Raw genomic sequence first — 19070 nt, 5'->3', positions numbered from 1 at the left:
TCAGTTTGTCTTCCTTTTCCAATCAGTTTGTGTGTTCCTTTTCCAGGCAGTTTGTATGTTCCTTTTCCAGTCAGTATGTGTGTTCCTTTTCTTGTCAGTATATCTGTTCCTTTTCCAGTCAGTTTGTATGTTCCTTTTCCAGTCAGTTTGTGTGTCCCTTTTCCAGTCAGTGTGTGTGTTCCTTTTCCAGTCAGATTGTATGTTCCTTTTCCAGTCAGTTTGTATGTTCAGTTTCCAGTCAGTTTGTGTGTTCCTTTTCCAGTCAGTTTGTGTGTTCCTTTTCCAGTCAGTTTGTCTTCCCTTTCCAGTCAGTTTGTGTGTTCCCTTTCCAGTCAGTTTGTGTATTCCTTTTCCAATCAGTTTGTATGTTCCTTTTCCAGTCAGTTTGTATGTTCCTTTTCACATCAGTTTGTCTGCCTTTTCCAGTCAGTTTGTGTGTTCCTTTTTCAGTCAGTGTGTGTGTTCCTTTCCCAGTCAGTTTGTATGTTCAGTTTCCAGTCAGTATACCTGTTCCTTTTCCAGTCAGTTTGTGTGTTCCTTTTCCAGTCAGTTTGTCTTCCTTTTCCAGTCAGTATGTGTGTTCCTTTTCCAGTCAGTTTGTCTTCCCTTTCCAGTCAGTTTGTGTGTTCCCTTTCCAGTCAGTATGTCTGCTCCTTTTCCCATCAGTATGTATGTTCCTTTTCCAGTCAGTTTGCATGTTCCTTTTCCCATCAGTATGTATGTTCCTTTTCCAGTCAGTTTGTGTCTTCCTTTTCCAGTCAGTTTGTGTGTTCCTTTTCCAATCAGTTTGTGTGTTCATTTTCCAGTCAATATGTGTGTTCCTTTTCCAATCAGTTTGTGTGTTCCTTTTCCAGTCAGTATGTGTGTTCCTTTTCCAGTCATTTTGTGTGTTCCTTTTCCTGTCAGTTTGTGTGTTCCATTTCCAGTCAGTTTGTATGTTCATTTTCCAGTCAGTATACCTGTTCCTTTTCCAGTCAGTTTGTGTATTCCTTTTCCAGTCAGTTTGTGTGTTCCTTTTCCAGTCAGTATGTGTGTTCCTTTTCCAGTCAGTTTGTCTTCCTTTTCCAGTCAGTTTGTGTGTTCCTTTCCCAGTCAGTTTGTCTTCCTTTTCCAGTCAGTTTGTGTGTTCCTTTCCCAGTCAGTATATCTGTTCCTTTTCCTGCCAGTTTGTATGTTCCTTTTCTAGTCAGTTTGTATGTTCCTTTTCCCATCAGTATGTATGTTCCTTTTCCAGTCAGTTTGAGTGGTCCTTTTCCAGTCAGTATGTGTGTTCTTTTTCCAGTCAGTTTGTGTGTCCCTTTTCCAGTTGGTTTGTGTATTCCTATCCCAGTCAGTTTGTCTTCCTTTTTCACTCAGTTTGTGTCTTCCTTTCCCAGTCAGTTTGTCTTCCTTTTCCCGTCAGTTTGTGTGTTCCTTTCCCAGTCTGTTTGTCTTCCTTTTCCCGTCAGTTTGTGTGTTCCTTTTTCAGTCAGTTTGTATGTTCAGTCTCCAGTCAGTTTGTCTTCCTTTCCCAGTCAGTTTGTCTGCCTTTTCCAGTCAGTTTGTGTGTTCCTTTTCCAGTCAGTTTGTGTGTTCCTTTTCCAATCAGTTTGTGTGTTCCTTTTCCAGTCAGTTTGTGTGTTCCTTTTCCAGTCAGTATGTGTGTTCCTTTTCCAGTCAGTTTGTGTGTTCCTTTCTCAGTCAGTTTGTCTTCCCTTTCCAGTCAGTTTGTGTGTTCCCTTTCCAGTCAGTATATCTGTTCCTTTTCCCGTCAGTTTGTGTATTCCTTTTCCAGTCAGTTTGTATGTTCAATTTCTAGTCAGTTTGTATGTTCCTTTTCACGTCAGTTTGTCTGCCTTTTCCAGTCAGTTTGTGTGTTCCTTTTCCAGTCAGTTTGTGTGTTCCATTTCCAGTCAGTTTGTATGTTCAGTTTCCAGTCAGTATATCTGTTTCTTTTCCCGTCAGTTTGTATGTTCCTTTTCTAGTCAGTTTGTATGTTCCTTTTCGCGTCAGTTTGTCTTCCTTTTCCAGTCAGTTTGTGTGTTCCTTTTCCAGTCTGTTTGTGTGTTCCTTTCCCAGTCAGTTTGTGTATTTCTTTTCCAGTCAGTTTGTGTGTTCCTTTCCCAGTCAGTTTGTGTGTTCCTTTCCCAGTCAGGTTGTCTTCCCTTTCCAGTCAGTTTGTGTGTTCCCTTTCCAGTCAGTATATCTGTTCCTTTTCCTGCCAGTTTGTATGTTCCTTTTCCAGTCAGTTTGTGTGTTCCTTTTCCAGTCAATATGTGTGTTCCTTTCCAGTCGGTTTGTGTGTTCCTTTTCTAGTCAGTTTGTATGTTCCTTTTCCAGTCAGTTTGTGTGTTCCTTTTCCAGTCTGTTTGTGTGTTCCTTTCCCAGTCAGTTTGTGTATTCCTTTTCCAGTCAGTTTGTATGTTCCTTTTCCAGTCAGTGTGTGTGTACATTTCCCAGTCAGTTTGTCTTCCTTTTCCAGTCAGTATGTGTGTTCCCTTTCCAGTCAGTATATCTGTTCCTTTTCCCGTCAGTTTGTGTGTTCCTTTTCCAGTCTGTTTGTGTGTTCCTTTCCCAGTCAGTTTGTGTATTCCTTTTCCAGTCAGTTTGTATGTTCCTTTTCCAGTCAGTTTGCATGTTCCTTTTCGCGTCAGTATGTCTGCCTTTTCCAGTCAGTTTATGTGTTCCTTTTTCAGTCAGTTTGTCTTCCTTTTCCAATCAGTTTGTGTGTTCCTTTTCCAGTCAGTTTGTGTGTTCCTTTTCCAATCAGTATGTGTGTTCCTTTTCCAGTCAGTTTGTGTGTTCCTTTTCCAGTCAGTTTATGTGTTCCCTTTCCAGTCAGTTTGTGTGTTCCCTTTCCAGTCAATATATCTGTTCCTTTTCCTGCCAGTTTGTGTGTTCCTTTTCCAGTCAGTTTGTATGTTCCTTTTCCCATCAGTATGTATGTTACTTTTCCAGTCAGTTTGTGTGTTCCTTTTCCAGTCAGTTTGTGTGTTCCTTTTCCAGTCAGTTTATGTGTTCCCTTTCCAGTCAGTTTGTGTGTTCCCTTTCCAGTCAATATATCTGTTCCTTTTCCTGCCAGTTTGTGTGTTCCTTTTCCAGTCAGTTTGTATGTTCCTTTTCCCATCAGTATGTATGTTACTTTTCCAGTCAGTTTGTATGTTCCTTTTCCAGTCTGTATGTGTGTTCTTTTTCTAGTCAGTTTGTGTGTTCCTTTTCCAATCGGTTTGTGTGTTGCTATCCCAGTCAGTTTGTCTTCTTTTTCCAGTCAGTTTGTGTGTTCCTTTTCCCGTCAGTTTGTGTGTTCTTTCCCAGTCAGTTTGTCTTCCTTTTCCCGTCAGTTTGTGTGTTCCTTTTCCAGTCAGTATGTGTGGTCCTTTTCTTGTCAGTATATCTGTTCCTTTTCCAGTCAGTTTGTGTGTTCCTTTTCCAGTCAGTTTGTCTTCCTTTTCCAATCAGTTTGTGTGTTCCTTTTCCAGGCAGTTTGTATGTTCCTTTTCCAGTCAGTATGTGTGTTCCTTTTCTTGTCAGTATATCTGTTCCTTTTCCAGTCAGTTTGTATGTTCCTTTTCCAGTCAGTTTGTGTGTCCCTTTTCCAGTCAGTGTGTGTGTTCCTTTTCCAGTCAGATTGTATGTTCCTTTTCCAGTCAGTTTGTATGTTCAGTTTCCAGTCAGTTTGTGTGTTCCTTTTCCAGTCAGTTTGTGTGTTCCTTTTCCAGTCAGTTTGTGTATTCCTTTTCCAATCAGTTTGTATGTTCCTTTTCCAGTCAGTTTGTATGTTCCTTTTCACATCAGTTTGTCTGCCTTTTCCAGTCAGTTTGTGTGTTCCTTTTTCAGTCAGTGTGTGTGTTCCTTTCCCAGTCAGTTTGTATGTTCAGTTTCCAGTCAGTATACCTGTTCCTTTTCCAGTCAGTTTGTGTGTTCCTTTTCCAGTCAGTTTGTCTTCCTTTTCCAGTCAGTATGTGTGTTCCTTTTCCAGTCAGTTTGTCTTCCCTTTCCAGTCAGTTTGTGTGTTCCCTTTCCAGTCAGTATGTCTGCTCCTTTTCCCATCAGTATGTATGTTCCTTTTCCAGTCAGTTTGCATGTTCCTTTTCCCATCAGTATGTATGTTCCTTTTCCAGTCAGTTTGTGTCTTCCTTTTCCAGTCAGTTTGTGTGTTCCTTTTCCAATCAGTTTGTGTGTTCATTTTCCAGTCAATATGTGTGTTCCTTTTCCAATCAGTTTGTGTGTTCCTTTTCCAGTCAGTATGTGTGTTCCTTTTCCAGTCATTTTGTGTGTTCCTTTTCCTGTCAGTTTGTGTGTTCCATTTCCAGTCAGTTTGTATGTTCATTTTCCAGTCAGTATACCTGTTCCTTTTCCAGTCAGTTTGTGTATTCCTTTTCCAGTCAGTTTGTGTGTTCCTTTTCCAGTCAGTATGTGTGTTCCTTTTCCAGTCAGTTTGTCTTCCTTTTCCAGTCAGTTTGTGTGTTCCTTTCCCAGTCAGTTTGTCTTCCTTTTCCAGTCAGTTTGTGTGTTCCTTTCCCAGTCAGTATATCTGTTCCTTTTCCTGCCAGTTTGTATGTTCCTTTTCTAGTCAGTTTGTATGTTCCTTTTCCCATCAGTATGTATGTTCCTTTTCCAGTCAGTTTGAGTGGTCCTTTTCCAGTCAGTATGTGTGTTCTTTTTCCAGTCAGTTTGTGTGTCCCTTTTCCAGTTGGTTTGTGTATTCCTCTCCCAGTCAGTTTGTCTTCCTTTTTCACTCAGTTTGTGTCTTCCTTTCCCAGTCAGTTTGTCTTCCTTTTCCCGTCAGTTTGTGTGTTCCTTTCCCAGTCTGTTTGTCTTCCTTTTCCCGTCAGTTTGTGTGTTCCTTTTTCAGTCAGTTTGTATGTTCAGTCTCCAGTCAGTTTGTCTTCCTTTCCCAGTCAGTTTTTCTGCCTTTTCCAGTCAGTTTGTGTGTTCCTTTTCCAGTCAGTTTGTGTGTTCCTTTTCCAATCAGTTTGTGTGTTCCTTTTCCAGTCAGTTTGTGTGTTCCTTTTCCAGTCAGTATGTGTGTTCCTTTTCCAGTCAGTTTGTGTGTTCCTGTTCCAGTCAGTTTATGTGTTCCCTTTCCAGTCAGTTTGTGTGTTCCCTTTCCAGTCAGTATATCTGTTCCTTTTCCTGCCAGTTTGTGTGTTCCTTTTCCAGTCCGTTTGTATGTTCCTTTTCCCATCAGTATGTATGTTACTTTTCCAGTCAGTTTGTGTGGTCCTTTTCCAGTCTGTATGTGTGTTCTTTTTCTAGTCAGTTTGTGTGTCCCTTTTCCAATCGGTTTGTGTGTTGCTATCCCAGTCAGTTTGTCTTCCTTTTCCAGTCAGTTTGTGTGTTCCTTTTCCCGTCAGTTTGTGTGTTCTTTCCCAGTCAGTTTGTCTTCCTTTTCCCGTCAGTTTGTGTGTTCCTTTCCCAGTCTGTTTGTCTTCCTTTTCCCGTCAGTTTGTGTGTTCCTTTTTCAGTCAGTTTGTGTGTTCAGTCTCCAGTCAGTTTGTCTTCCTTTCCCAGTCAGTTTGTCTGCCTTTTCCAGTCAGTTTGTGTGTTCCTTTTTCAGTCAGTTTGTGTGTTCCTTTCCCAGTCTGTTTGTGTGTTCCTTTTCTAGTCAGTTTGTATGTTCCTTTTCCAGTCAGTATGTGTGTTCCTTTTCCAGTCAGTTTGTGTGTTCCTTTTCTAGTCAGTTTGTATGTTCCTTTTCGCGTCAGTCTGTCTGCCTTTTCCAGTCAGTTTGTGTGTTCCTTTTTCAGTCAGTTTGTGTGTTCCTTTTCTAGTCAGTTTGTATGTTCCTTTTCGCGTCAGTCTGTCTGCCTTTTCCAGTCAGTTTGTGTGTTCCTTTCCAGTCAGTTTGTCTTCCTTTTCCAGTCAGTTTGTGTGTTCCTTTCCCAGTCAGGTTGTGTGTTCCATTTCCAGTCAGTTTGTATGTTCAGTTTCCAGTCACTATGTGTCTTCCTTTTCCAGTCAGTTTGTGTGTTCCTTTTCCAGTCAATATGTGTGTTCCTTTTCCAGTCGGTTTGTGTGTTCCTTTTCCAGTCAGTTTGTATGTTCCTTTTCCAGTCAGTTTGTGTGTTCCTTTTCCAGTCAATATGTGTGTTCCTTTTCCAGTCGGTTTGCGTGTTCCTTTTCTAGTCAGTTTGTATGTTCCTTTTCCAGTCAGTTTGTGTGTACATTTCCCAGTCAGTTTGTCTTCCTTTTCCAGTCAGTTTGTGTGTTCCTTTCTCAGTCAGTTTGTCTTCCCTTTCCAGTCAGTTTGTGTGTTCCCTTTCCAGTCAGTATATCTGTTCCTTTTCCCGTCAGTTTGTGTGTTCCTTTTCCAGTCTGTTTGTGTGTTCCTTTCCCAGTCAGTTTGTGTATTCCTTTTCCAGTCAGTTTGTATGTTCCTTTTCTAGTCAGTTTGTATGTTCCTTTTCACGTCAATTTGTCTGCCTTTTCCAGTCAGTTTGTGTGTTCCTTTTCCAGTCAGTTTGTGTGTTCCATTTCCAGTCAGTTTGTATGTTCAGTTTCCAGTCAGTATATCTGTTTCTTTTCCCGTCAGTTTGTATGTTCCTTTTCTAGTCAGTTTGTATGTTCCTTTTCGCGTCAGTTTGTCTGCCTTTTCCAGTCAGTTTGTGTGTTCCTTTTCCAGTCAGTTTGTGTGTTCCATTTCCAGTCAGTATGTGTGTTCCTTTTCCAGTTAGTTTGTCTTCCTTTTCCAGTCAGTTTGTGTGTTCCCTTTCCAGTCAGTTTGTGTGTTCCTTTTCTAGTCAGTTTGTATGTTCCTTTTCTAGTCAGTTTGTGTGTACATTTCCCAGTCAGTTTGTCTTCCTTTTCCAGTCAGTATATGTGTTCCTTTTCCAGTCTGTTTGTGTGTTCCTTTCCCCGTCAGTTTGTGTATTCCTTTTCCAGTCAGTTTGTATGTTCCTTTTCCAGTCAGTTTGCATGTTCCGTTTCGCGTCAGTTTGTCTGCCTTTTCCAGTCAGTTTGTGTATTCCTTTTTCAGTCAGTTTGTCTGCCTTTTCCAGTCAGTGTGTGTGTTCCTTTTTCAGTCAGTTTGTCTTCTTTTTCCAATCAGTTTGTGTGTTCCTTTTCCAGTCTGTTTGTGTGTTCCTTTCCCAGTCAGTTTGTATGTTCCTTTTCCAGTCAGTTTGTGTGTACAGTTCCCAGTCAGTTTGTCTTCCTTTTCCAGTCAGTTTGTGTGTTCCTTTTCCCGTCAGTTTGTGTGTTCCTTTTCCAGTCTGTTTGTGTGTTCCTTTCCCCGTCAGTTTGTGTATTCCTTTTCCAGGCAGTTTGTATGTTCCTTTTCCAGTCAGTATGTGTGTTCCTTTTCTTGTCAGTATATCTGTTCCTTTTCCAGTCAGTTTGTATGTTCCTTTTCCAGTCAGTTTGTGTGTCCCTTTTCCAGTCAGTGTGTGTGTTCCTTTTCCAGTCAGATTGTATGTTCCTTTTCCAGTCAGTTTGTATGTTCAGTTTCCAGTCAGTTTGTGTGTTCCTTTTCCAGTCAGTTTGTGTGTTCCCTTTCCAGTCAGTTTGTGTGGTCCTTTTCTTGTCAGTATATCTGTTCCTTTTCCAGTCAGTTTGTGTGTTCCTTTCCCAGTCAGTTTGTCTTCCTTTTCCAGTCAGTTTGTATGTTCCTTTCCCAGTCAGTTTGTCTTCCCTTTCCAGTCAGTTTGTGTGTTCCCTTTCCAGTCAGTATATCTGTTCCTTTTCCAGTCAGTTTATGTTTTCCTTTTCCTGTCAGCATGTGTGGTCCTTTTCTTGTCAGTATATCTGTTCCTTTTCCAGTCAGATTGTATGTTCCTTTTCCAGTCAGTTTGTGTGTCCCTTTTCCAGTCAGTTTGTGTGTTCCTTTTCCAGTCAGATTGTATGTTCCTTTTCCAGTCAGTTTGTGTGTTCCTTTTCCAGTCGGTTTGTGTGTTCCTTTCCCAGTCAGTATGTCTTCCCTTTCCAGTCAGTTTGTATGTTCCTTTTCCAGTCAGTTTGTGTGTTCATTTTCCAGTCAGTATGTGTGTTCCTTTTCCAGTCAGTATGTGTGTTCCTTTTCTTGTCAGTATATCTGTTCCTTTTCCAGTCAGTTTGTCTTCCCTTTCCAGTCAGTTTGTGTGTTCCTTTCCCAGTCAGTTTGTCTTCCCTTTCCAGTCAGTTTGTGTGTTCCTTTTCCAGTCAGTTTGTCTTCCTTTTCCAGTCAGTTTGTGTGTTCCCTTTTCCAGTCAGTTTGTATGTTCCTTTTCCAGTCAGATTGTATGTTCCTTTTCCAGTCAGTTTGTGTGTTCCTTTTCCAGTCGGTTTGTGTGTTCCTTTTCCAGTCAGTTTGTCTTCCTTTTCCAGTCAGTTTGTATGTTCCTTTTCCGTTCGGTTTTTGTGTTCCTTTCCCAGTCAGTTTGTGTGTTTCTTTCCCAGTCAGTTTGTCTTCCTTTTCCAGTCAGTTTGTGTGTTCCTTTCCCAGTCAGTTTGTCTCCCTTTCCCCTTTTGTGTGTTCCTTTTCCCGTCAGTTTGTGCGTTCCTTTCCCAGTCAGTATGTGTGTTCCTTTTCCAGTCAGTATGTGTGTTCCTTTTCTTGTCCGTATATCTGTTCCTTTTCCAGTCAGTTTTTGTACTCCTTACCCAGTCAGTTTGTCTTCCTTTTCCAGTCAGTTTGTGTGTTCCCTTTCCAGTCAGTATGTGTGTTCCTTTTCCTGTCAGTTTGTGTGTTCCTTTTCCAGTCAGTATATCTGTTCCTTTTCCAGTCAGTTTGTGTGTCCCTTTTCCAGTCAGTTTGTGTGTTCCTTTTCCAGTCAGTTTGTGTGTCCCTTTTCCAGTCAGTTTGTGTGTTCCTTTTCCAGTCAGTTTGTGTGTTCCTTTTCCTGTCAGTTTGTGTGTTCCTTTTCCAGTCAGTATATCTGTTCCTTTTCCAGTCAGTATGTGTGTTCCTTTTCCAGTCAGTTTGTGTGTTCCTTTTCTTGTCAGTATATCTGTTCCTTTTCCTGCCAGTTTGTGTGTTCCTTTTCCAGTCAGTTTGTATGTTCCTTTTCCCATCAGTATGTATGTTACTTTTCCAGTCAGTTTGTGTGGTCCTTTTCCAGTCAGTTTGTGTGTTCCTTTTCTAGTCAGTTTGTATGTTCCTTTTCCAGTCAGTTTGTATGTTCAGTTTCCAGTCAGTTTGTGTGTTCCTTTTCCAGTCAGTTTGTGTGTTCCCTTTCCAGTCAGTTTGTGTCTTCCTTTTCCAGTCAGTTTGTGTGTTCCTTTCCCAGTCAGTTTGTCTTCCTTTTCCAGTCAGTTTGTATGTTCCTTTCCCAGTCAGTTTGTCTTCCCTTTCCAGTCAGTTTGTGTGTTCCCTTTCCAGTCAGTATATCTGTTCCTTTTCCAGTCAGTTTATGTTTTCCTTTTCCTGTCAGCATGTGTGGTCCTTTTCTTGTCAGTATATCTGTTCCTTTTCCAGTAAGTTTGTGTGTTCCTTTTCCAGTCAGTCTGTGTGTTCCTTTTCTTGTCAGTATATCTGTTCCTTTTCCAGTCAGATTGTATGTTCCTTTTCCAGTCAGTTTGTGTGTCCCTTTTCCAGTCAGTTTGTGTGTTCCTTTTCCAGTCAGATTGTATGTTCCTTTTCCAGTCAGTTTGTGTGTTCCTTTTCCAGTCGGTTTGTGTGTTCCTTTCCCAGTCAGTATGTCTTCCCTTTCCAGTCAGTTTGTATGTTCCTTTTCCAGTCAGTTTGTGTGTTCATTTTCCAGTCAGTATGTGTGTTCCTTTTCCAGTCAGTATGTGTGGTCCTTTTCTTGTCAGTATATCTGTTCCTTTTCCAGTCAGTTTGTCTTCCCTTTCCAGTCAGTTTGTGTGTTCCTTTCCCAGTCAGTTTGTCTTCCCTTTCCAGTCAGTTTGTGTGTTCCTTTTCCAGTCCGTTTGTCTTCCTTTTCCAGTCAGTTTGTGTGTTCCTTTTCCAGTCAGTTTGTATGTTCCTTTTCCAGTCAGATTGTATGTTCCTTTTCCCGTCAGTTTGTGTGTTCCTTTTCCAGTCGGTTTGTGTGTTCCTTTTCCAGTCAGTTTGTCTTCCTTTTCCAGTCAGTTTGTATGTTCCTTTTCCGTTCGGTTTTTGTGTTCCTTTCCCAGTCAGTTTGTGTGTTTCTTTCCCAGTCAGTTTGTCTTCCTTTTCCAGTCAGTTTGTGTGTTCCTTTCCCAGTCAGTTTGTCTCCCTTTCCCCTTTTGTGTGTTCCTTTTCCCGTCAGTTTGTGCGTTCCTTTCCCAGTCAGTATGTGTGTTCCTTTTCCAGTCAGTATGTGTGTTCCTTTTCTTGTCCGTATATCTGTTCCTTTTCCAGTCAGTTTTTGTACTCCTTACCCAGTCAGTTTGTCTTCCTTTTCCAGTCAGTTTGTGTGTTCCCTTTCCAGTCAGTATGTGTGTTCCTTTTCCTGTCAGTTTGTGTGTTCCTTTTCCAGTCAGTATATCTGTTCCTTTTCCAGTCAGTTTGTGTGTCCCTTTTCCAGTCAGTTTGTGTGTTCCTTTTCCAGTCAGTTTGTGTGTCCCTTTTCCAGTCAGTTTGTGTGTTCCTTTTCCAGTCAGTTTGTGTGTTCCTTTTCCTGTCAGTTTGTGTGTTCCTTTTCCAGTCAGTATATCTGTTCCTTTTCCAGTCAGTATGTGTGTTCCTTTTCCAGGCAGTTTGTATGTTCCTTTTCCAGTCAGTTTGTGTGTTCCTTTTCTTGTCAGTATATCTGTTCCTTTTCCTGCCAGTTTGTGTGTTCCTTTTCCAGTCAGTTTGTATGTTCCTTTTCCCATCAGTATGTATGTTACTTTTCCAGTCAGTTTGTGTGGTCCTTTTCCAGTCAGTTTGTGTGTTCCTTTTCTAGTCAGTTTGTATGTTCCTTTTCCAGTCAGTTTGTATGTTCAGTTTCCAGTCAGTTTGTGTGTTCCTTTTCCAGTCAGTTTGTGTGTTCCCTTTCCAGTCAGTTTGTGTCTTCCTTTTCCAGTCAGTTTGTGTGTTCCTTTCCCAGTCAGTTTGTCTTCCTTTTCCAGTCAGTTTGTATGTTCCTTTCCCAGTCAGTTTGTCTTCCCTTTCCAGTCAGTTTGTGTGTTCCCTTTCCAGTCAGTATATCTGTTCCTTTTCCAGTCAGTTTATGTTTTCCTTTTCCTGTCAGCATGTGTGGTCCTTTTCTTGTCAGTATATCTGTTCCTTTTCCAGTAAGTTTGTGTGTTCCTTTCCCAGTCAGTATGTGTGTTCCTTTTCCAGTCAGTCTGTGTGTTCCTTTTCTTGTCAGTATATCTGTTCCTTTTCCAGTCAGATTGTATGTTCCTTTTCCAGTCAGTTTGTGTGTCCCTTTTCCAGTCAGTTTGTGTGTTCCTTTTCCAGTCAGATTGTATGTTCCTTTTCCAGTCAGTTTGTGTGTTCCTTTTCCAGTCGGTTTGTGTGTTCCTTTCCCAGTCAGTATGTCTTCCCTTTCCAGTCAGTTTGTATGTTCCTTTTCCAGTCAGTTTGTGTGTTCATTTTCCAGTCAGTATGTGTGTTCCTTTTCCAGTCAGTATGTGTGGTCCTTTTCTTGTCAGTATATCTGTTCCTTTTCCAGTCAGTTTGTCTTCCCTTTCCAGTCAGTTTGTGTGTTCCTTTCCCAGTCAGTTTGTCTTCCCTTTCCAGTCAGTTTGTGTGTTCCTTTTCCAGTCCGTTTGTCTTCCTTTTCCAGTCAGTTTGTGTGTTCCCTTTTCCAGTCAGTTTGTATGTTCCTTTTCCAGTCAGATTGTATGTTCCTTTTCCCGTCAGTTTGTGTGTTCCTTTTCCAGTCGGTTTGTGTGTTCCTTTTCCAGTCAGTTTGTCTTCCTTTTCCAGTCAGTTTGTATGTTCCTTTTCCGTTCGGTTTTTGTGTTCCTTTCCCAGTCAGTTTGTGTGTTTCTTTCCCAGTCAGTTTGTCTTCCTTTTCCAGTCAGTTTGTGTGTTCCTTTCCCAGTCAGTTTGTGCGTTCCTTTTCCAGTCAGTATGTGTGTTCCTTTTCTTGTCCGTATATCTGTTCCTTTTCCAGTCAGTTTTTGTACTCCTTACCCAGTCAGTTTGTCTTCCTTTTCCAGTCAGTTTGTGTGTTCCCTTTCCAGTCAGTATGTGTGTTCCTTTTCCTGTCAGTTTGTGTGTTCCTTTTCCAGTCAGTATATCTGTTCCTTTTCCAGTCAGTTTGTGTGTCCCTTTTCCAGTCAGTTTGTGTGTTCCTTTTCCAGTCAGTTTGTGTGTCCCTTTTCCAGTCAGTTTGTGTGTTCCTTTTCCAGTCAGTTTGTGTGTTCCTTTTCCTGTCAGTTTGTGTGTTCCTTTTCCAGTCAGTTTGTGTGTTCCTTTTCCAGTCAGTTTGTATGTTCCTTTTCCCATCAGTATGTATGTTACTTTTCCAGTCAGTTTGTGTGTCCCTTTTCTTGTCAGTTTGTGTTTTCCTTTCCCAGTCAGTTTGTGTGTTCCTTTTCCAGTCGGTTTGTGTGCTCCTTTCCCAGTCAGTTTGTCTTCCCTTTCCAGTCAGTTTGTGTGTTCCTTTTCCAGTCAGTTTGTGTTTTCCTTTCCCAGTCAGTTTGTGTGTTCCTTTACCAGTCAGTATGTGTGTTCCTTTTCCAGTCAGTTTGTCTTCCCTTTCCAGTCGGTTTGTGTGCTCCTTTCCCAGTCAGTTTGTCTTCCCTTTCCAGTCAGTTTGTGTGTTCCTTTTCCAGTCAGTTTGTGTTTTCCTTTCCCAGTCAGTTTGTATGTTCCTTTTCCAGTCAGTTTGTGTGTTCATTTTCCAGTCAGTATGTGTGTTCCTTTTCCAGTCAGTTTGTGTGTTCCTTTACCAGTCAGTTTGTGTGTTCCTTTTCCAGTCAGTTTGTCTTCCCTTTCCAGTCAGTTTGTGTGTTCCTTTTCCAGTCAGATTGTATGTTCCTTTTCCCGTCAGTTTGTGTGTTCCTTTTCCAGTCAGTTTGTCTTCCTTTTCCAGTCAGTTTGTGTGTTCCTTTTCCAGTCAGATTGTATGTTCCTTTTCCCGTCAGTTTGTGTGTTCCATTTCCAGTCTGTTTCTGTGTTCCTTTCCCAGTCAGTATGTATGTTCCTTTTCCCGTCAGTTTGTGTGTTCCTTTTCCAGTCAGTTTGTGTATTCCTTTTCCAGTCGGTTTGTATGTTCCTTTTCCAGTCGGTTTGTGTGTTCCTTTTCCAGTCAGTTTGTATGTTCCTTTTCCAGTCGGTTTGTGTGTTCCTTTTCCAGTCGGTTTCTGTGTTCCTTTTCCTGTCAGTATGTATGTTCCTTTTCCCGTCAGTTTGTGTGTTCCTTTTCCAGTCAGTTTGTCTTCCTTTTCCAGTCAGTATGTATGTTCCTTTTCCCGTCAGTTTGTGTGTTCCTTTTCCAGTCAGTTTGTGTGTTCCTTTCCCAGTCAGTTTGTGTGTTCCTTTTCCAGTCAGTTTGTGTGTTCCCTTTCCAGTCAGTTTGTGTGTTCCTTTTCCAGTCAGTATATCTGTTCCTTTTCCAGTCAGTTTGTATGTTCCTTTTCCAGTCAGTCTGTGTGTTCCTTTTCCAGTCAGTCTGTGTGTTCCTTTTCCAGTCGGTATGTGTGTTCCTTTTCCAGTCAGTTTGTGTGTTCCTTTTCCAGTCAGTTTGTGTGTTCCTTTTCTAGTCAGTCTGTGTGTCCCTTTTCCAGTCAGTATATCTGTTCCTTTTCCAGTCAGTTTGTATGTTCCTTTTCCAGTCAGTTTGTGTGTTCCTTTTCTTGTCAGTATATCTGTTCCTTTTCCAGTCAGTTTGTGTGTCCCTTTTCCAGTCAGTTTGTGTGTCCCTTTTCCAGTCGGTATGTGTGTTCCTTTTCCAGTCAGTTTGTGTGTGCCATTTCCAGGCAGTATGTATGTTCCTTTTCCAATCAGTTTGTGTGTTCCTTTTCCATTCGGTATGTGTGTTCCTTTTCCAGTCAGTTTGTGTGTTCCTTTTCCATTTGGTATGTGTGTTCCTTTTCCAGTCAATTTGTGTGTTCCTTCTCCAGTCAGTATGTGTGTTCCTTTTCTTGTCAGTATATCTGTTCCTTTTCCAGTCAGTTTGTCTTACTTTTCCAGTCAGTTTGTGTATTCCTTTTCCAGTCAGTTTGTGTATTCCTTCTCCAGTCACTATATCTGTTCCTTTTCCAGTCAGTCTGTGTGTTCCTTTCCCAGTCAGTTTGTGTGTTCCTTTTCTTGTCAGTATATCTGTTCCTTTTCCAGTCAGTTTGTGTATTCCTTTCCCAGTCAGTTTGTGTGTTCCTTTTCTTGTCAGTATATCTGTTCCTTTTCCAGTCAGTTTGTGTATTCCTTTCCCAGTCAGTTTGTGTGTTCCTTTTCCCGTCAGTCAGGATGACATCAATACAGGATTAAGAAAGGATCAATGATCACAGCATCAAAGTGTTAAATTAGTTTGTGGAGCGAAGAAACAGCAAGGGGAAGTAAGTCTTGTTGGGAGTTATTTCTGGGACAATGAACCGAAATACGAATGTTGGGCACTCTGTCAAGTAAGAAATTAGCAATGCATGTAATATTGGTAACCTAGTAATAATTAGAGAGTTTGATTTACATATGGACTGGGTTAATCAAGTCAGCACTCATGCTGAGGTGGATGAATTCCTTGAGTGTGTACATCCTGGATCGGCGGGGGGTTGGGGGGAGAATGAGGAAACGGAGCCACTGGTACGTGGCTCATTGGTCCAGACGTATGGCTCTCGCTTTGGATCTTCTCCTGCCTGGACCTGAGAGGGGTCCCGGGTTCAAATCCCCGGCAAGCCCACATGTCTTCAAAAGGGGTGGCTCGGTGGCTCAGTGGTTAGCACTGCTGCCTTACAGTATCAGGGACCCAGGTCGATGCCAGCCTCAGGCAACTGTGTGTGTGGCGTTTGCACATTCTCCCCGTGTCTGCGTGGGTTTCCTCTGGATGCTCCAGTTTCCTCCCAAAGTCTAAAGATGTGCAGGTTAGGTGAATTGGCTATGCTAAATTGCCCGTAGTGTTAGGTACATGAGGGAGATGAGGCTGGTTGGGTTACTCTTCGGAGGGTCGGTGTGGACTAGTTGGGCCGAAGGGCCTGTTTCCACACTGTAAGGAATCCAACCTAATCATAAAATCCACATCAATCCCGTGTGGTTGCAGAGTCCCAAGGCGGAAGACAAGGCGTTCTTCCTCCAGCAGTTTTCAGCCTCAGGGCAGTGGGGTTGATGGGTGCGAATGTCCCAGAGATGTTCTCTGAAACGATCCGCAAGGCGGCAGGAGACCACATCAGGTGCAATATACATTAGATGGCATTGATGCAGGTACAGGTACATTTCTGTCACATGTGGAAGGATCCTTTGGGGATTCTCCTGCATCCATGTCTTCCTGGTGAACATTGTACATACAGCTGTGTCTGCAGATTTTCTTAAATGCCCTAAGAATTCTTACCAGATCCTCCCATTGTCCTTTCTCTGAATGTGAGAACACAGTATCTAATTGTTTCAGTCTCTGTGTTAGCCAGTCCCATTGTAGGAGGTTCACATTGGCCTGTCCTTCCACGTCACACTCATTGCCCCTGTCTTCTAGCACTGCTGTTCACAGCTAACCCACTTGTTCCTCCTCCCCCTCTTCCCTCCAGGCATGTTTCTGTGACAGTAGCGATGCCCCTTCCTACCATCAGAAGTATTTCTCTGAGCACTCACTTTCCTAACTCTCCTCACTATACACGGTTCACTGACTTTCATTTTCAAAGGGTCACCTTGCAAACGCAGCAATATCATTATTTCATCTCTCACTTCTAACAGTCTCAATACCTGATGGTTATCGAACCAGTCTTTCCATTGCGCCTGAGAGATGTTTAAATGCTCATGTTAATTTTATATGCTCCTGTACATCTCCCTAGAATTTGTAATCTAACCAGGAGGCGGCAACTTTTCCTTAATCAACTTGAATGGAGCTCTTCTCTCATGACCATAGATCAGTTTGAATGCGGTGAACCTGATAGATTCACTTCGGGAAACACTGCTAACATGCAGTAAGAAATTAATCCTTTGGCCAAATTCCAGGGTGGGGAGATTTGTGAGTTTGCTTTGATGGTAGTTTTGTGGGTCTGATAGTATTTGTCCAAAACGCCCTGTGTTTGTGGAAGACTTTCTGGGGACTTTGGTTTACACTCCGATTGCTGATGGTGTTGAATCCAGGACAAGTGAAAACCTGGGCTCAGTTTTCCACCTGTACCCTCTCTGGAATGGGCCTGAAAGGAGGTTCCTCTGGGAATCAGGGTGGCATCTCCATCAGTGTGAGCACATTCTGCCATCCGGCTTTTGTTTTCAGTAACACTCCGACACAGTCCACTACCACTTGGCAAAGTGGGTCTTCACAAACTGCTACAGGGAGCAAAGCTGCTGCTCTGCTGGGGTTTCCCTCCGACCTAACACACTCCACACTGAGCAGTATGACTTCTTCCTGGGGCTGGGTCCATGTAAACTCCCTGTTCCTCCATCTCTGTATTTCCGGTTTTCCTACACGCCCTGTCAGAGGAACGTCATGTCCCCCTCCCGGTATCCCCCGATGAGATCAGGGCCACCCAGAGACAGTCTTTTTCAGCTAGGACCACATGTATATGTTCAGAGGAACATCTTGTTAGTGACAAAAACAAATTGCTGTAAAAACTCAGCAGCTCTGGGGCAATCTGTGGAAAAAAGTCAGCATTAATATTTGAGGTCAAGTGACCCTTCATTGGAACCTCGTCTTGATCAGTTCTGGGCGAGTGGCTAACTTTATGCTTGGACAATCCAGCAGAAATCTCCAACCAGTGAAGGTGTATACATCCCACTGTCCCCCTCCTGCCTGAAGGAACAGAAAATCTCCTGGTAGCTACTGTCACTCATCATTTCCCTGCAAACTACTCTCTCTGCAAATTCTTTTGTTTAAAGACAAAAGGGGGAAAAATCCCCTCCAGAGACACAGAAGGCAAATGCTCATCAAGTGTAAGAAAGATTGAGAATCACTGAATCCACAAGAGTGTGTCCTTGTCAGCATAAAAGGAGCTATCTCCCTGATATCTGCAATCTAGGGCTGGTGCCATAACTGTGCTACACTGACATTTATATTCCTCCCCGACCCACAGCATTTATCGATTCTCTCGGTCCTGTGTATTCATTCTCCTTCATACAAACTGTTCGAGTCGCTTGAATACAAGTTCTTTCCTTTCTCATGAAGAAACTTGATTCTTTTTGGCTGAATTGAACAATTCAGGTAATTCAGCTGTTTCATCAAATTCTCATATTTGTGACAACTCAAGGAATAGTCACAGAATCAGAGAGAGACAGTGCTGAAAAAGACCCAGGAAGGCTGCGCAGATTGTAACGAGCACTTTGCCATTCTAATCCCATTTTCCAGCACTTGCCCCTAGCCTGGTGGGTTTGGCATTGCAAATGCACATCTAAACCCTTCTCCGATGTGATGAGGGTTTCTGCCTCTCCCAGCCAGACAGGCAGGAAGTTCTGGACTCTCACCATCCTCTGGGTGAAAATAGCTTTCCTCACATCCCCTTCTAAATCTCCTGTCCCAACCTACAGTCTCTGCCTCTGGGTCACTGATCATGGGGCAGAGATTGAAGGAGATCAAGGGGGAAAACTTTCTTCCGGTCTATTTCTCTCATCATTTTATACATCTCTACCCTGTTCCTCCCTCAGTCTCCACTGCAGTATGGAAAACAACCAGAGTCTGTCCAATCTCTCCATCACAGAAACTCTGCGAACCGCGCAGCTCCCTGACACACCTCTGCAAACCGCACATCGCCCTGACACACCTCCGCAAACCGCACAGCGCCCTGACACACCTCCGCAAACCGCACAGCGCCCTGACACACCTCCGCAAACCGCACAGCGCCCTGACACACCTCCGCAAACCGCACATCGCCCTGACACACCTCTGCAAACCGCACATCGCCCTGACACACCTCTGCAAACCGCACATCGCCCTGATAAACCTTTTCTGCACCCTCTACATTCCTTCTACAATCTTGAATTCTAGACCACAATACTCTAGTTGTGGTCTAACCAATGTTTTATACAGTTATAACATAACCTCCACGCCTCAGCTAATAAAGGCAAGTAACCACATTATCCACCTGTACTGCTAAGGGACTAGTGTCCAGAAACACCAAGGTCCCTCTGGTGCCCAGTGCATCCCAGGGTCCTACTATCGTTCAAGTACTCCCTTGCCTTGTTTGTCCTGCCTGAGTGCATCACCTCACATTGACCCAGATGTGGTTTTGTATTTGCCACTGACCAGCCAGTCTCTATCCCCCTGTAATCCAAGGCTATCCTCTAAAGATTAACCACCCGGTCAATTTTTGCATCATCTGCAAACTTATCGAGTAACCCTCTGACATTCAAGTCTAAATTATTTTTATAAACCACATTATGTTTCATCAACTTAGGGATGTTTGTTTCTCACTCTGTTCTGTGAAGTACATGGAACCTGCCAGTTTCGCCAGCTCAGGATTTCTGACTGCACTTTAATCACTGAGGAAGTGAACAGTGATGAATCGAGCTGGATTTCCACCCAAAAGGGAACCTTGTTCACCCATTGGACTCCAATCAAGAAACTCCGGGCAGCTGGAGAGTGGATCCAGTTTGATTCCTAGTTTTTAGAATTAACCAACAGGATATTTTATTTTCACTTTTCAAAATATTATCTTTGCAGAATCTTAGTTCTCATTTAGGTTGTGTCTGTCTGTTTTGAAATTAAAAGAGGACATAGTTCTCATTCTGGATTCTAGCTCAGACGTTCATCCGTTTTGCCACTTGTTTACAAAGATGCTTTGGTTATTAATAAAGTGATTGAACCTTTTGAAACTTTATGAAAATCTTGTTTATTTTGTAAGGCAGCAGCAAATGGAACCAATCTGCCAGTTAATTGAATCAAAACATTGATAAAGATGTGGCCCATGGGGCAGTGGGGCTGGATTATCATCGATAATAGCTCACCACATCACCTTCCCAAGGGCAATTGATACATTACCCCCTTTGCAGGTTCCCCTCCAGGCTACTCACCATCCGGACTTGAAAATGTGCCACTATCCTTCGATATCACTGGATCAAACTCCTGGAATTCCCTCCCTAAGGACATTGTGGGTCAAGCTACAGCACATGGACTGCAACTCACCATCTTCTCCAAGGGGCAACTAGGGATGGACAATAAAGGCTGGCC

General features: G+C 42.7%; 1 protein-coding gene across 2 annotated transcripts in view; it reads left to right on the top strand.

Moving 5' to 3' along the window:
* LOC132836138 (phosphofurin acidic cluster sorting protein 2-like) overlaps positions 1 to 18639 on the top strand; it is a 481204-nt gene extending 462565 nt beyond the window's left edge. Inside the window, exon 25 of one of the 2 annotated variants that reach the window (XR_009647339.1) lies at positions 18329 to 18639. The gene's annotated coding sequence lies outside the window, so the exon portion shown is untranslated. Of the gene's footprint in view, positions 1 to 18297 lie in introns of both variants that reach the window. The other variant, XR_009647338.1, reaches the window with a different exon arrangement.
* Positions 18640 to 19070: the final 431 nt, after the last annotated feature.

Source organism: Hemiscyllium ocellatum, chromosome 3 (assembly GCF_020745735.1).
Source record: "Hemiscyllium ocellatum isolate sHemOce1 chromosome 3, sHemOce1.pat.X.cur, whole genome shotgun sequence".
NCBI classification, from domain to species: domain Eukaryota; kingdom Metazoa; phylum Chordata; class Chondrichthyes; order Orectolobiformes; family Hemiscylliidae; genus Hemiscyllium; species Hemiscyllium ocellatum.
The sequence above is the reverse complement of the archived record's forward strand: the minus strand, read 5'-3'. Positions and strand labels throughout refer to the sequence as shown.